Source organism: Limulus polyphemus, unplaced genomic scaffold (genome assembly GCF_000517525.1).
Source record: "Limulus polyphemus unplaced genomic scaffold, Limulus_polyphemus-2.1.2 Scaffold6084, whole genome shotgun sequence".
NCBI classification, from domain to species: Eukaryota; Metazoa; Arthropoda; class Merostomata; order Xiphosura; family Limulidae; genus Limulus; species Limulus polyphemus.
In genome coordinates this window covers 11,706-28,219 of record NW_013671694.1, presented here as the reverse complement: position 1 = coordinate 28,219, position 16,514 = coordinate 11,706, and the positions used below count along the sequence as shown (strand labels likewise).

The window sequence follows — 16,514 nt, the reverse complement described above, 5'->3', positions numbered from 1 at the left end:
TCACGTGACTTCCGCTGTTGTAACAATATTATTTTAGTATATGTAAATAAAATCTGTCATCATATTGAAACATTTGTTAACAAAACTTCAAGATATACTAATATGCTGTTTACGAAAACATCTTAGTTTATAAAATACCAGCTTATAGCACATTCTCCACAGTTATTAAAGTTTCTTTATTTTAGAAACTATACAAAACATATCATGTATTTGAAATCTGTAAATAAGTTAACTATCCACCATCGTGCTGAAAAGTAGAAGTTGACCTTCACATTAATCTCCCCTACAGCTTAAACTGACGTGTTTCACCATATTGTTGCGACAGCTGAGGTCACGTGACTCTGGTAACACGTAATGAGTATCTAGAAGGTTCCTGAAGGCTCGAGACGCCCTCTATTTTGTATATATAAGATTGTCAAATAAAGCAGGAGATATAGTTGCAGATACAGAGATTGAAGATATAGACACGGATAATCGAGTCAAGCGGGCACCGTAAGTAAAGTACGTGAATCGTTGTGAATTATAGCGTGAGTTCAAGTACAAGTGACTGTGCAAATTAAGTGTATTGCTAAGTTGAATTGAGAAAGAATAAACTAGTTTTATTTAAGAAAGGACTTGTATAGCAGAAGTTTCTTCGGAAATAATTTCTACTGAAAATTAACAAACGAACACAGACGTAACAATATGCTATCTACAATATATGTAAGTAAAGACTTGTAAGGTATTAGGGAATATTTAAATGTTCAGTCATGTGACTGCATTAATAAAGCAAAACTCTATAGAGAAAATAAATTTGGACAGTCACCAAAATGATTTGTACAGGATGGTTAAGGGTAAAACACTGTGACTAATACTTTCACCTTTGTTCCTTACTCACATGACCACTATTTAAGAAAAACAAGTATTCCATTCGTTCCTACGAAACGGACAGACAAATCAGAAATTATATTTCCATATCATTCAAGCTTCTTAGGATAAAATATCTACCTTTTATTTCACATTTTATAAATCCATCATGTTTACTGTCTATCATTACAGAATAAACTTTGCAAGCGAAACAAACTGTATGTTTACTATACAATTAACTCTGACAATGATGAATGGATTCTGTTTGTCACTGAACTTAACAGTCAGCAAAACAAAATTATCTATTCATACACGGTACATAACACTAAATGTGCATTCTAAATATTTAATGGTACATAAGGAAATTATTTTCTGCTTTTAAGCTATTACTTTCTGTTTTTGATCTAGAACACGCATATTTGTCATTTTAATAAAACTTTACAAAAATAACTCACCAAGATCTATAAATAGTCTAACTTCTTGAAAGTGTAATCATTTAGGAAATAACAGTATCATATAATTTGGACAGTGTTCTTCAATTTTATCTGAGGGACAAATTCCTCTGACAAGCTGAAAGCATAATAACCTTTGATAACTACAAATAATACAAACTGAAATATGTATGGATTACTAAGATTAAATTAACTTTTACACAAGTTAGTGTATAATCCTTGTTATAATTGTGGTGAGATGGGAGAGTAGTTATCTACCTGTAGAATAGTTTTATCATCATCGTTAAAAACAGTATAAAGAAAAAAAGTTAGGGGACTGAGTGTTTGACGGTCTTGAGGTCTCATGCTAGGTAAAAATTGCAGACAAACACCGAGATAATCGGAGTTTCCCGGCGTACAGACCCACAAAGAACTTATATTCAATCTACACCAAATGTACGACGACTATCTTAAGTTATATCTGAAAGAAACCTATCATCCAGGACCAGAGTTCGTAGTGTCAGCCGGAAATGTATCAAAGTATCGGTTAAAACAGTATATCAGTTATTAACGTTACTTTATTTATTAATGTATTTAACATTAGTTATGACATTTCCAGCCGACCCACTAACTTGAGTACTGATGACAGGTATCGTTCAAACATAACTTAAGATTCCCGCTCGCAAAAAATCGACTCCTAATTTAGGAAAAAAAACGTCGGTGCCGAAAAACGTATTGGAGGCGCCAGACTACCTAACCATAATGTAATAATACAATCTATAAAAAAAAGCTGCTTCTTCTGATTAAAAAAACATTCTCATAAGTGAAATCCGTGCCTTGCCAGTTAAACATAGGAAGAAAGGAGACTGTTTCGCTTGTGGCGCTTGTAGATACTGTTTACCTTTGGATTCATACTCGAATAAAGCAAATCATATTAAATGGAAGCGAAGAAATAATGCTGAAAGAAAAGTAATAAGATTAAGAAGTTCCGTGAGAGGTAAAAATCGATTTAGATTAGAAGAAAGCAAGGTGTATGATATTGATTCTGGAGACGATGGAAGACTCTAAATCTATTACTGCTATATTCAATGCCTTGTGTATTACCAATTGCACAGCTTTGGAATGTTTACCTATAGGTAATGCATTGAAAGTATCAAATAAAGACAGAGGGCTGTACAAAAAATGCACACAAATAACCAATAAGTTATTCTATCTTTGGTATCCGAACAATCCATTTGAAGTGAAGACATATTTTATCGACAAACTACCGTCTAATGAGAAATATACGACATTACCAAAAGCTTGTGCAAGCTATCACTTGTTGGGTGTAGAAACATTTCCGTGGTTGCTCAAAGCATTTTCACTCGAACGACGTACATGCAAGAGGATGCTCACCGACGAAATCAGTAGCCCACCAGACCAACAAATACAGCTTATACCCGTTCAGAAGCACTCAATGGGAAAAGTGAAGTTTCATACTTGAGAAAGACGTTTGCTACTCTAGAGTGTGGAATAGATCTGCCAAAACACAATTATACTTTCCATGTGGACCGCCAGAGGACTGAAACACAATTATACTTTCCATGTGGACCGCCAGAGGACTGAAACACAATTATACTTTCCATGTGGACCGCCAGAGGACTGAAACACAATTACGTTCATTCAACAATTCCTTTAAGTAAAGCCTGGTCAAACAAGGAACGTAAGGATTGACAACCACGTATTTTCAGATATGCCGGTTTATGAACGTGAAGTATCGAAGACCTTCACAAAGGGTATAAGAACTCCTTTGATAGCCATGAACAGGTTAGGGTACATACATTTCGCGATATCGTTAAGCTGCTGACAAAAAGAGGCGAAACAACGGCTGGTTTATCAACCTACTACATTCGATTAAGAAATTTCAGTTCAGTATTCGAGTCCAAGATTAAGCAACATGAAGTATCCTGAAGAAATCGCGGCAAATGATATTCAAGCAAGCGTCGAGAAAATCTTACAGAGATAGAAAGAAATAATATTATTTCTCGCAATTGAGTGTAGGAGGTGAAAACTACTTCACTTTGTTCAGAAGCATTGTTAGAAGGGTTGCAATCCAGGGAATACAAAAGATGAAATCTCCAGGGAGTGTATAGAAACGATAATTGGGTTAGATGAAATTGGAAAAGGAAATAAAAGTCGGAAATTGTCTGCCGATATAGCTCATCAGATTCTGATGAATTCAGTCCTTCTAGGAAATTGGTGAAATAGATTTCGTGTCACCATTTCCAAGATAAAAACACCCTTTTCTTTAACTTCAGCTAAAATGAGGGTATTGTTTGAGAGTGATAGTACAATTCCTGAAGACTTAGTGGATGAAGCTGAACGTTCATATTTGCTGGAAGAAATTGCTGTATCTTCAACCTCACTTATTGATTTAGATATGTAAACAGATTAACTTAGTCCTCGTGAACAGCAAAATTTACATACAGCTATATCTTTTTTCATACTTAATGGATTTCAAATCTGACAAAGATTTTGAATAGTAGAGTCAAGTAGTTTATTTCTACCAATCAGCGCCTTCTGAGACATAATATTTCAAAATTTAGCGCGATGCATAGAGGGGTCGATTTTTCGTGACCTCAAGAAAGTCTCTCCCCCTCTCCATTGCTTGTGGTCGATACATATGTAGCGCCCTCTGGCGGCGTGTTGCGCGGGTACTGCCCTAACTACTTAGGAGGGAGAAGGTAAAAGTAAATAATGTTGACGTGCTTTAGACAGGTTGCACGAAAAAGTGATAATTGAAATAAATTATACAGTAAAAGAATGGTAAAAACTGCATCGTAACATTAAGTTCAGTGTAGAAACATAGCCTTTTTTCTATCTTATTAATTTGTATTTATTATATTTGTTTGTTTTCATAGAACTTCAGGTAGAATACACTGCCATGCAATGTAAAAAAACATTAAAATGTAGGATCCTGAAATGAAAAATGAGTAAACCCTTAATATTTAAAATAACTAATCACTTAATATTCGAATAAGTATCACGGTCATAAAATTTGCATAAATTGTACCTTTATATTATGTTCAGTCCAGTGTAAACTGTTAATATTTAAAATATAGACATGTTTGAACAATGGATGGCAGCAAATTTTACGCAGTATATAGTGACAACAAGAACCTTGCCCCCCAATGGCACAGCGGTATGTCTGCGGACTTACAACGCTAGAATCCGGGTTTCAATACCCGTGGTGGGCAGAGTAGCTTGTGTAGCTTTGTGCATAATCAAAAACAAACAAACAAACAAGAACCTTATCATTCAACAAATAAAGTATTTGTTACTAGAATTTAGGTAAAGTAATAAAGAGGAATTGAATAACAAAAATCATTTTAAATAGCCTAACGGATGATCTCAAATCACCAATTTGAGATGCTATCATAAACGTTTCAGTAGCCTTTACTGTGCTACTAACTCAGCATCAGAAACTTATCACTGTCGAACTCGTGCTTAGCGTTTTTCTCAGTATCCTCGCTGTAGCTTTATTTTCATAACACGTGACTCTCGATACCAACTAACCAGCTAACTGGGCTTCGCCTACTTCTTGACTTAATTTCGTAATACAGACGTCCTTACTTATGCCATTTCTACATGTATCACACTAATACTTGAATACTTAAATCTCTATAACTTCTTTCTTAACTCTTGAACATCAAAAATACTAAAGCAATTGTAAAATTCCTTCAAAAATACCTAATTACTCCAGTCGGAATCGGGTCCCCGAAATTGTTTCGAGTTAATCGACGGAAATCGAGAGTGTCACGCCGTCCTTCTCGGCTTGCCTCGACAATATACCGTAGAAATCGCGTATACGGGTCAATGTTACCGTGAAAGGAATGTAAGGTACGTTTTTGATTGTAGTGTGTTCGTGAGTACGGTACAGCGTCTCAGTCAGGCCGGTAAAGGTAAAGCTCGAGCCGTCACTATTATCTTTACGTTACTCCCCTACGGTTCTATATTGGCGATTTCCGAGTTTCACAATGGCTTACCCGTTGATATTTTCAAAGTCAGATATTAGCGGTTCCCAGTTCTGCAAGAACTTATTCGCCGATTTTTTTTTCAAAGTCCAATATTAGCGGGATTCGATCCCTCAAAGGATCTGTAAATGCATGAAGAGAATGTCCGACTTCTTGCAGACACATCTCCCAGTCAGAGGCTCAGTCTCAATAGATCGCAGTATGGTGGCTGCTCTATTAAGTTCGACACCCAGACCGATACCTAGGTTGTCTACGGACGATTTGGTGCTCCCACATTTCACCTCGTGGTTCCGAATTAAAATAGCAACGGGTATCATCTGCTTTCATACCTGTCAGATGCCATCTTTCAAAGGGGTGCTCGATTCCCCGTGAGGAGAACTCGCCCTCCACCTAGGGTCGCCCTCAAACGTAGGGGGGCACGAATGGTATCATTGCAATGGCTAGACGGGATTGTGTCTTAGAAGTGTTCAGTCATAATCCCACAGATTGTTGCTTCACATCACTGGTTGCTCGATCAAGCACATGTACCAAGTGTCCGAACCTGCGGTTCCTCTCGTACTGAGCAGGATTACTGTTGCAATGACTAGTCATCAGTAGGGTAAAACTAACCTGTCTCACGATGGTCTAAACCCAGCTCACGTTCCCTATTAGTGGGTGAACAATCGAACACTTGGCGAATTCTGCTCTGCAATGTTAGGAAGAGCCGACATCGAAGGATCAAAAGCGATGTTGCTTTGAACACTCGGCAGAGTGACCTCCCACTTATGCTACACCTCTCATGTCTCTTCACAGAGTTAAACTAGATCCAAGCCCAGGATGGTTTTCTTTCCCCACTAATTTCTCCAAGCCCGTTTCCTTGGCCGTGGTTTCACTAGATAGTAGATAGGGACAATGGGAATCTAATTAATCCATTCATGTGTCTCACTAATTAGATAATGTGGCATTTGGCTTTTTTTTAAGAACAAGAAGATATTATGGAGGTGAGGTGTTGATCCTCAGACTTCTCCTTCTGTGCCCCTGAAGAGGCTTGCAATACTCATATCTTCACAAGATAGCATATTTACATTATATAGCACAAGTAGAAACATACTCACGATTACTTCACATAACGAGACACAGATTTGAGGAAGGATTTATTGGCCCATTGTGTCTTTTCTATAGCATGTAATATAAGTAACGGAATCTGAGAATTTTTTAGGCTCAACTGGTGTAAATCGTGTAAACTATTAGATGATATACCTTCTCTGGATATGGACATAAAATATAAGTTCTTATGTGGCCATTGTGTACGACACCATTGGGAAATACTTTCCTCACTTCTGTAATAATTGATTATATTGTCGTATGTAATATCCAAACACTTAGATCCAGTTTCCCAAGATATAGCTATTTCAACGACGTGAACACCATTCTCAATTACCATTACTAAATCAGGTTTATATAATTTACCCAAGACAGGCATATATCCGTGGTTCTTGGACGTGTCATATATTTTCAATTTTGCCATCATATCTCACAGTTTCTTATAAACAGAATGATGACATACAATACAAGCATGATATACGATATTATAACATCTGCAAATATGAGCTAAAGTTTCAAGTCGACCAACACACCCAACTTTACAGTTTCTAGAAAAGTTGGGTCGACCACGATAGATATTACAATGAGTGGGTAGAAGTCCATATCGAAGTTTCAATAAGGAAATAAAAGTAGATTCAGAGATAAATCTAGTGCTTGCAGTCCACAAAGCATTAACTGGAGAGCCTCTTGTACTCCTCGGGTATTAGAGTCTTGTTGTAACTTCATCTTAATGCAGTATTTATGTGCAATAGTACGTTGTTTCTGTACATTTTCTGTTCCAAGAAAGGTATTAATAATAATAGGAATATTTAACTTCTCTAAATTCCTTAGTCTCTTAACAATAGTAAAGGGTATAACATCTCTTAAGTTTAAAATATCTAGACCTTCTTCAGATGATGGTTTCGCATTTAAAGCTCCATTGAAAGTAAAATGAGGCAACTTGCACAGGCTTTTAATCACTTTCCTAATGATTTCATCAGTCAAACTTAGGTTCTTCAGTCTTGATCGAGATAAGGCTATTACATGAATAAGACGAGGTATATAAAACTTATTAATTAATAATAATACCTTCTGCCGAGGTTTAAGACAAGCCTTCTGAATCTTTCTCAAATCTTAGACAACCCCCTTTGTATAATGTTGTAAGTCCACTTTTCCTTTGGCAGTAAACTTAATACCAAGATATGTAAATAATTCCCCAGGTTTAACTTGTACAATAGAATGGTTGTTAATCACAAACTGATTTTCAGTCAAAATTTTCATTCTAGTTGTTCTTCTTTTGGAACACAAAGAAAGGCCAATACATTTGTTCAAGTTTAAGAGAAGATTCCTTTTTTTGAAGAATTTGTATGAAGTTTCTAGTTGATGACCTAAACCTACATTACTCCTGGCTAACAAAATCAAGTACTCGCTATTGTTCCTATTAATATTAAAAATCCTTAGATCCATTGCAATATAATAATGAGATATTACATGTGCTATGTTAGAATCCTTTCGAGCTAATTTGATAACGTGATCCAACAAAGACATGTTCATTGACATCCCATCCCATTGTGCTGGATTAAGGTAGTTAATTCTAAACATTCTTTATGAAAGAAGACGATGAAAAACTCTTACTAGGGAAGACATAATGGTAATAAGCCTCCAATTAGTAGCACATTCAATTCCCCTTTTTTAGGAATTAAAATCGTCCTACATTTCTTTAAACGTGTGTGTGTGTGTGTTGTTTTTGGGTGGGGGGGGGTAAAGTCCTTTCCCCATAAAACTAAACAATTTAATAAAATAACTGGAGAAATGGATTTCAAATGCCTAGGAGAAACACCTTAGTCTCATCTAATGTTATGATTTTATAAGAATCATCCTCCACAGAATATTTATAGTCAAGAATGGAATGATCATCAGATGGAGATACTGAAGAAAATAAATCCACAAATGTACATGAAATATCATCTTTCTTTGATGTTGAATCATAATCAAGTGGATTCAAAATATTATTCAAGACTCTCTTCTTATCATATCTATAAAGTTTCTGTATAAACTCAAAATGTTTCTTAGCTCTAACATTCTTTCTCTACCCTTCCATAAGAATTAGGATAATGCTTTTTAATCGTATCACCTGTCTCGTAAATGGCATCCAATATACTATACACTAATATCAATGGCATTACAACTACCCTTATTAATCATTTCTCTAACTCCAGACCAATTAAGAGGTAAATCCAATGATAACATAGCTATGTGCTCACAAAAAAAAAAGGAGTATGAATTTCACTTTTATAAATCATCTCTGGAATAATATAATCTTCAGGCTCAATACAGTTAGGAGAACCTTCGTCAACTCTATGTACATCAGTTTGGGAATAATCTAATCCACTCGTCAACCCACTGTGAGATTCAATACTTTTTTCCTGTAAAGGAGTGAGAGCAAATATAAATCTACGCTTTTCTTTTAGTTTGCTTCCATGTTAAGGATAAGCTCTCGGACATTTTAATGCTTGACGGGTACGTCCCGTAAATTTAGAGGCTAAAATAACATTAATATTACTAATACCAGGGGGCAATTTAGCTTCTTAATCAATGAGTAGTAACTTTTCTTCAGAAGACCATCTTGCTTTTGAATGTATCATCTCATTATATTCAAAAGAATGTTTAATTTGTCTATGTTGAGAAAGTCCTCTTTTAGAGGCAAAGCTTCTGTTACAATCCGAGCATTTGAAGGCTTGTTGTTGTTGAAAATAAAGCCAAATGCCTCGTCATCTAACTAGTGATGCACATGAATGGATATAAGAGATTCCCACTGTCCCTATAAAATGCCACTATTTCCATCATTTTTTACTGACCTGGTGAAGCAGAGAGTGGACTGTAGGGACAATGTTTCTAGTCCAAAGTACCGGTCTGTCGCAATCTTCTCTGAGAACAGTGTCAAATGGACAGTTTCACTGGGTATAATATATCTGTCAAAACGAAATGCAGGTGTCCTAAGGCGAGCTCAGTGAGGACAGAAACCGCGCATAGAGCAAAAGAGCAAACACTTGCTTGACCTTGATTTTCAGTTCGATTATGGACTGTGAAAGTGGGCTTATCGATCTTTTTGACTTTAGAAGTTTAAAGCAAGAGGTATCAGAAAAGTTACCACAGAGATAACTGGCTTGTGGCGGCCAAGCGTTCATAGCGACATCACTTTTTGATCCTTCAATGTCGGCTCTACCTATTATTGTGAAGCAGAATTCGCCAAGCTTGGATTGTTCACCCACTAATAGGGAACGTGAGTTGGGTTTGAACCGTCGTGAGACAGGTTCATTTTACCCTACTGATGACTAGTCATTGTGATAATAATCCTACTCAGTACAGTACATGACAGCCTCCGATTTCTGTCGAAGAAGAAAAAATTACATGGACCCGACTTCGTTGGTTAGGGTGTGCGAGAATCGATTCCGAGGCTCTCCACGTTACTAAGACAGAGACTGTACCGAAGTGAAGACCATCTGATAGTCAGTAACATAGTTTTCAGCTTATAGTATGGGAGCCAGGTCAAACGATACCGACTATCATAAGCTTTTGAAGAGTTAGACCCGAACGCGGTTTCTATGGCATATTGTCGAGGGAAGACTAGACGGGTGCGCGACAGTCTGTGTTTACATGCATTAAGTCAAAAGAACTTTGACGGCAATTCTCGATGTCTATGCCGAATGTGGCCGAGGTTCCGTTGGTGACACGTGACAGCCTCTGTTTCGGTCAGGGAAGAAAAAAATTACACGGACCCGACTTCGATGGTAGGGGCGAGAGAGGGTCGATGCCGAGGCTCTTCTCGTACCTGAGGCAGAGAGTGTACTGAAGTGAAGACCATCCGATAGTCGGTAACATGGTTGCAGAAAATTTGTTTTCGCATCCTTACTTATCAACAGTGAACTCGTCGTCGACAATGTCTTGCACTTCGTCTCGCGGAAATTGCTTCTTTCTCGTTCACATACTACCTTACTTAAGAGGTAGGAGCTCTTCAACTTTATTTTCGCTCTTATCATAAGGAGTAAGGTTTTTCTGAGACCAAATGAGTATAGTGTATTCTATAGCTCTCTTCCTTCTCACCTAATTCCCCAGTGTACCTGGGGCCTATATACTGTCCAGATGGTGAGGTCTAGTGGTAACGTTGAGAGAAAATGCTGAGAGGCTCTGATGAGAGAACTTTCATTGGAACAATAGTGAGAACATTCCAGTTGGTCAGTGAATAAATATGATTAAGGAGCAAACCTTTAGAAAGTATGTCGTCTCGCCTGTTAGGCTGGGTTGACACCAGTCAAAAGGATCAATAGGCCCTGATTTCATAGTCTGTATTCATACTGAAAATCAAGATCAAGCAAACAAGCAATTGTCTTTTGTTCTACGGGAGGTTTCTGTCCTCGCTGAGCTCTCCTTTGGATACCTTCATTACCTTTTAACAGATGTTCCACCCCCAGTCAAACTCCCCACCTGGGAGCAGATCACGCCAGACGCGGAGGTGCGGCACGTAGGACTAGAAATGTGGCCCATGCGGTCTGCTCTCTGCTTCACTGAGTCATTAAAGAAACGATGAAAGTAATGGTATTTCAATGGTGGCCACAGAGCGACCTCCCATTTATGCTACACCTCTCATGTCTCTTCACATAGTCAGATCAGAGTCAAGCTCAACAGGGTCTTCTTTCCCCGCTGATTTCTCCAAGCAGGTACTCTTGGCTGTGGTTTCGCTATATAATAGATAGGGACAGTGGGAATCTCGTTAATCCATTCATGTGTGTCACTCATTAGATGAAGAGGCATTTGGGTATTTTGTTTTAAACAACAAGATCTCATAGAGAAGAGTTGTTTTTCTTCAGGTCTCTACTCTTTGCTCCTGAGTAAGCATATACCAAATTTTAGCTTTTACAAACTGATTTATACATAGCATGTACAATGCTTTACTATTCATTTCTTGAAATGGATTGTAAAAATGTCTTATATTTCCATACGGTCTTTTCCATTGCATAAAGTAGAAGTAATTGGATGTATGAATTAGAGAATCCTAATTCCTGAATGTCATAAATAATGTTTAATGAAATTCCTCCTCTACATCCCAAGGACACTACCATAAAACTTACTTTCTTATTGGGCCACTGTCTATGGCACCATTGTTTAATATATTCTTTAGTACAATATTAATTAATTAAAGAGTCAGCTATTTCAATAATATAGACCCTATTGTCATCCACAACTGCTATATCAGGTTTATATAATTCACCCAAGCTAGAGACGTATATATGAGGTTATTGAATAATTTTATTATATCTTCTAGATTTCGTCAATATATCTCTAAGTTTCTTGCAGACGGAATCATGACAAACAATTCTGGCATGATGAGTTAAACTGCATCGACTGCTAATATGTGCAAGTGTTTCAACTCTGTGGTTACAACCAGCTCTACAGCACTTATTGAAATTCACTTTACCTTTGTATATATTACTCCTAGTAAAAAGAACACCATATCTTAATTTTAACAATGAGATATAGGTGGATCCAGAAAATACTTTAGTTCCTGCATTCAGTAATTCGTTAACAGGTAATCGCAAAACTTCTTGTAATCCTTTACGATTTACATCTCCACAGAGTTTTTGTCTCCATTTTCTTCTAATGGAAAGCTTGAACGCTAAATCAGGTTGTTTCCTAATATTGTCAGTTGAAAGAAATGCATTAGTGATTGGCGTATTCCATCTTTCCAAATTCTTTAAATGTCTGAGAATTATATATAGAATAACATCTCTAAAATTCTGTATTCCCAGACCACCTTCTGTCACCTTAGCATAAAAGGCATGATTTGATACATAATGTGGTACCTTATATATGCTTTTTATATTTTTCCTAGCAATTCTGTCTATCACATTTAATGTCTTTGCTGTAATTCGAGACAAAAAGAATACATGCTGAAGACGGAGAAGATAACATTTCATGATCAATAATATATTTTGTTGAGGTTTGAAATTTGGTTAAGTGATTTTCCTCAAATCTCCTATTATATCCCTCATGTACATCTTTGGATCAGCCTTCCCCAAAAATGAAAACCTAATACCAAGGTAGGTCATAAATTCATTTGGCTGTAATTGTTTGATTGTTATGTTATTAATATCAAACTGACTCTCTGTCAATGTTTTTATCCTTGTGGTTTTCCTTTCTGGACAAAGTGGGAGAGCAACGCATTTATGTGGGTTGATTTGAAAATCTCTTTGGGTGAAAAAGGTTGATGCAGTTCGTAGATGATTTATCATACCAGCTCTACTCCTGGTCATAAGGATAATGTCGTCTGCAAAACCAAACGTAGACAATATTTCTTGCTCAATATCAATACCTACTTGTGGGTTAACTTTACATAGTAGTTCATCCATAATGATATTAAACAATTTTGGAGATAAAGGATCACCCTGACGAACTTCCCTCTTTTTTGGAACGTCATTAATAATGATGGACTTAAGTTTAATATTAGTATAACAGTCATTATAAAAGTTTATAATGTATGGCCTCACATCCGAGTTAATATTAAATCTTCTCAACGCTGGTTCAATAGAACTGTGAGAAACAGAACAAAAGCTTTGGCCAAATCCAAAGATAAAATGTTTTTTTTTTACTTTGCCTACTAGAACGAATAGCATGTTCTAAAAGTGATGTATGGACTGAAGTTCCATCACACCGTTGGAATGCCATTTGTGCTGCATTCAGCTTAACTAATTTCTGAATTCTTGTCGCTGAAAGTCCATGGAAAATTCTTATTACAATTCACATAATAGTTATGGGTCTTCAATTCTTAGCTTGTTTGAGATCTCCCTTTTTTCGGTATTAATGTGGTAGAACAACGTTTCATACATAGAGGTAAATTCTTGTTCCATAGCAAACTGTTAAATAGAATACAAATAATATTAAGTGGAATAACCTTCAAGCCCTTAGCAGAAATTCCATCAACTCCTGGAGATTTATTAGATACTCCTTTCACTAAAGTCCTGGTTTCTGCCAGAGAAATAATTCTGTAGCTATCATCATTAAGGGGAGACTTAAATTCTTCTATAAGATAATTATCTTCTGAAACAGAAGATGCAAATAACTTAACGTAAGTATCCTCGACATCTTTCTTCGTGGGTATGTCACTCAATTTCTTCTGACATAAAATCTCATCCAGGGCTCGTTTCGTATTATGACAATACATATTCTGTAGGAATTTATAGTTTTTCTTAACTCTGTTATATCTGTTATTCCCGTGTTTCCTTCTTCTTTCGCCAGAACGTTCAATAATTCGAGAACCATTTACATTATTACTACTGTTCTGATAAATAATACGCAGTATAACATGGATTACATCAATGAGCTGATAATTCCTACTAAGTATTAACTGAGCAACCTCTTCCCATACAGAGGAGTAGTCCATGTTATTAACATTAGAAGAAAGTAGCTCATCACAAGAAATATTTCTTTCTGTCGTCAAATTACTTGTATTCGAATGAGATAACACAATATCTTCTTGAATAAGAGAAAGGCCTAATAGTTGTCTCTTTCGCTCAATGACATCTTCTTTATGCTGCAACCTATGTCTTTGACCCTTAATAGCTTCCACAGTTCGACCAGGAAACTTAGCAGCTAGAATATTATTCATAGTTGGAGTGTCAGGAGATAATTTGGCTTCTTCTTCATCAGCCAGCAGTCTTCTCTCTTCAACTGACCATCTAGCTCTCGTTCGGTAGGTGACCAATTCTTCATCATATACTACTGGATGAAGAAGTCTCCAATGCTGGGATAATCCTAGTTTAGTAGTAAAACGTCTAGTACATTCTTCACATGCATAAGGTTCTCTAGATTCTGAAATATTAGAGGATGTGGAACATCTACTATAACGACTTGCTACGCTGAAAATAATATTCCATTCCTTTTTACATTTCATGTATACATATATATATAAAAGGGTATAATCTCTATGAGAAGAACATACATGCTTCTGAAATTCAACATGCTCTACAAATAGCCGAGTACATACACAGGTGTTTGAGTTTGCCTTGTAAAAGTGTTAAATTAATTTGGCTAGTCCAGGTCCTTGGTCCATGCCGAGTCGTAAACCAGGTTGTCGATAATATTGAGACCTATTTTCTACACTTTGGGCATCAAAATGAGTTAGAAAGGGTGCTAATCCTTATAACCCTGCAGCCCCATCAATAACAAATTACCACTTAAAACGGTGATGGAGCCTAGCTAGGTGCACCAGCCTAGTAACTGGTCGTCTGCCTGTGTTGGTTTATCTTCCCTACCTAGGGCAGTTAAGGTACTCGCGACTCTCACCACGAGAAGGTAGAGGTAGGATTTGGAATCATGAACAGGTCGGTTCCATCCCATTCTCAAGAGAATAGTTTGGGTCTTCTTCCTGAATATCAATCATTCCATTAAGAGAGTCATAGTTACTCCTGCCGTTTACTTGTGCTTGGTTAAATTTCTTCATGTTGACATTCAGAGCACTGGGCAGAAAGCACATTGTGTCCACACCATCCAACGGCCATCATAATGCTTTGTTTAATTAGACAGTCGGATTCCCCTGGTCCGTGCCAGTTCTGAGTCGGATGTTAGTTGCTGGCTGAAATGGTCGCGCCAAGCAGGAACCCGGGACAACACACAGCTGAGGCATTTCATGGGTAGGTCCCGACGCTTGTCTGGCTAGACCGAGTCATCAAAGGCTAGCCTCACCCAGTCCTGGTGCAGTACCACACCCGTGGCAGACTTCAGCCTGACCAGACCCAGCCATCATAGCCAATCCTTGTCCCGAGGTTACAGATCCATTTTGCCGACTTTCCCTACCTACATTGTTCTATCGAGTAGAGGCTGTTCACCTTGGAGACCTGCTGCGGTCATGGGTAGGTTCCAGCACGAAAATCTCACTCTCTCCCTCGGATTTTCAAGGGCCAATGGGAGTGCTCCAGACACAGCAAGAGCCACGGGGCTTTATGGGTACATAATCCCTATCTTTAGGCGAGCCGATTCCTTACAAAGAAAAGACAATTCTTCCCAAGACTCCCATCGACGTTTCCGAGATTGGTTGCATTACCGCATTTGACCCGAAGGTCGATCTCCGTGTTAGGATTCGGGAATATTAACATGATTCCCTTTCAGTCAGTCGCGGGACCTGCAGCTGATGGATGGGTCCCGATTATGAACGGATTTTTCCTATTCCTTAGAACCGACTGACCCATGTTCAACTGCTGCTCACATGGAACCCTTCTCCACTTCAGTCCTCAAGGTTCTCACTTGAGTATTTGCTACTACCACCAAGAACTGCACCCGCCACGGCTCCAGGTGGGTGCACGCTCGGCATCTCAAATGCTCACTGCTTCGACCCTCCTACTCACCGCGGCATAAATCTCTCTATCTTTGCCACAGTGGCCGGGTGTAGGCTGAGAATAGGTTGAGGTCGTTTCGGCCCCAAGGCGTCTAATCATTTGCTTTACCAGATGAGACTGATTTACCTTCGAGCACCAACTACTAGATAGTTCGATTAGTCTTTCGACCCTATTTCAAGGTCTGACAATTTATTTTTACATCAGAATCGCTGCAGACCTCCACCAGAGTTTCCTCTGGCTTCGTCCTGCCCAGTCATAGTTCACCATCTTTAGGGTCCCAGTGTGTATGCTCTCACTCTACCCAGCCAACGTAGTGGCAGGGATGGGCCATTGGTACACCCCACCTCAGAAGGCAAGCATCCCAATGCATTCGGAGGCCTGGCGACCTTCACTTTCATTGCATCTTTGGGTCTGTGCAAAACCCAATGACTTGCACTCATATTAGACTCCTTGGTCCGTGTTTCAAGAAGGGTCCGGTGGGTGACCAACCTACTCGTCGCCAACTGCAAGCACCTCCTCGTGGAAGCTCTGCCAGTCCATTGCTGTGGTTTTGAGAAGGGAAAAAGTGAAGCCCTTCATGAAGTTACTACCACTGATGTGACTATTACCGATAATAGGACATTTTCTGATGGAGCAGAAGCCAATGATATGGAGACCAGTATGGAAGAAGATACGTCCCATAAAATTAAGAGACTTTGTTGAATTTTAATTTTGTGTTTGTAAATTCTGTCCATTTAATTAAGATATTGTTAATTATCTATTGGTTTAATGTA

The 16,514-nt window shown here is 38.0% G+C and overlaps 1 long non-coding RNA gene across 1 annotated transcript in view; it reads right to left on the bottom strand.

Moving 5' to 3' along the window:
- LOC111089379 overlaps positions 1-16,087 on the bottom strand; it is a 21,072-nt gene extending 4,985 nt beyond the window's left edge. Inside the window, exon 1 of the long non-coding RNA XR_002613659.1 lies at positions 15,941-16,087. This is a non-coding gene — a long non-coding RNA (uncharacterized LOC111089379). The remainder of the gene's footprint in view (positions 1-15,940) is intronic.
- Positions 16,088-16,514: the final 427 nt, after the last annotated feature.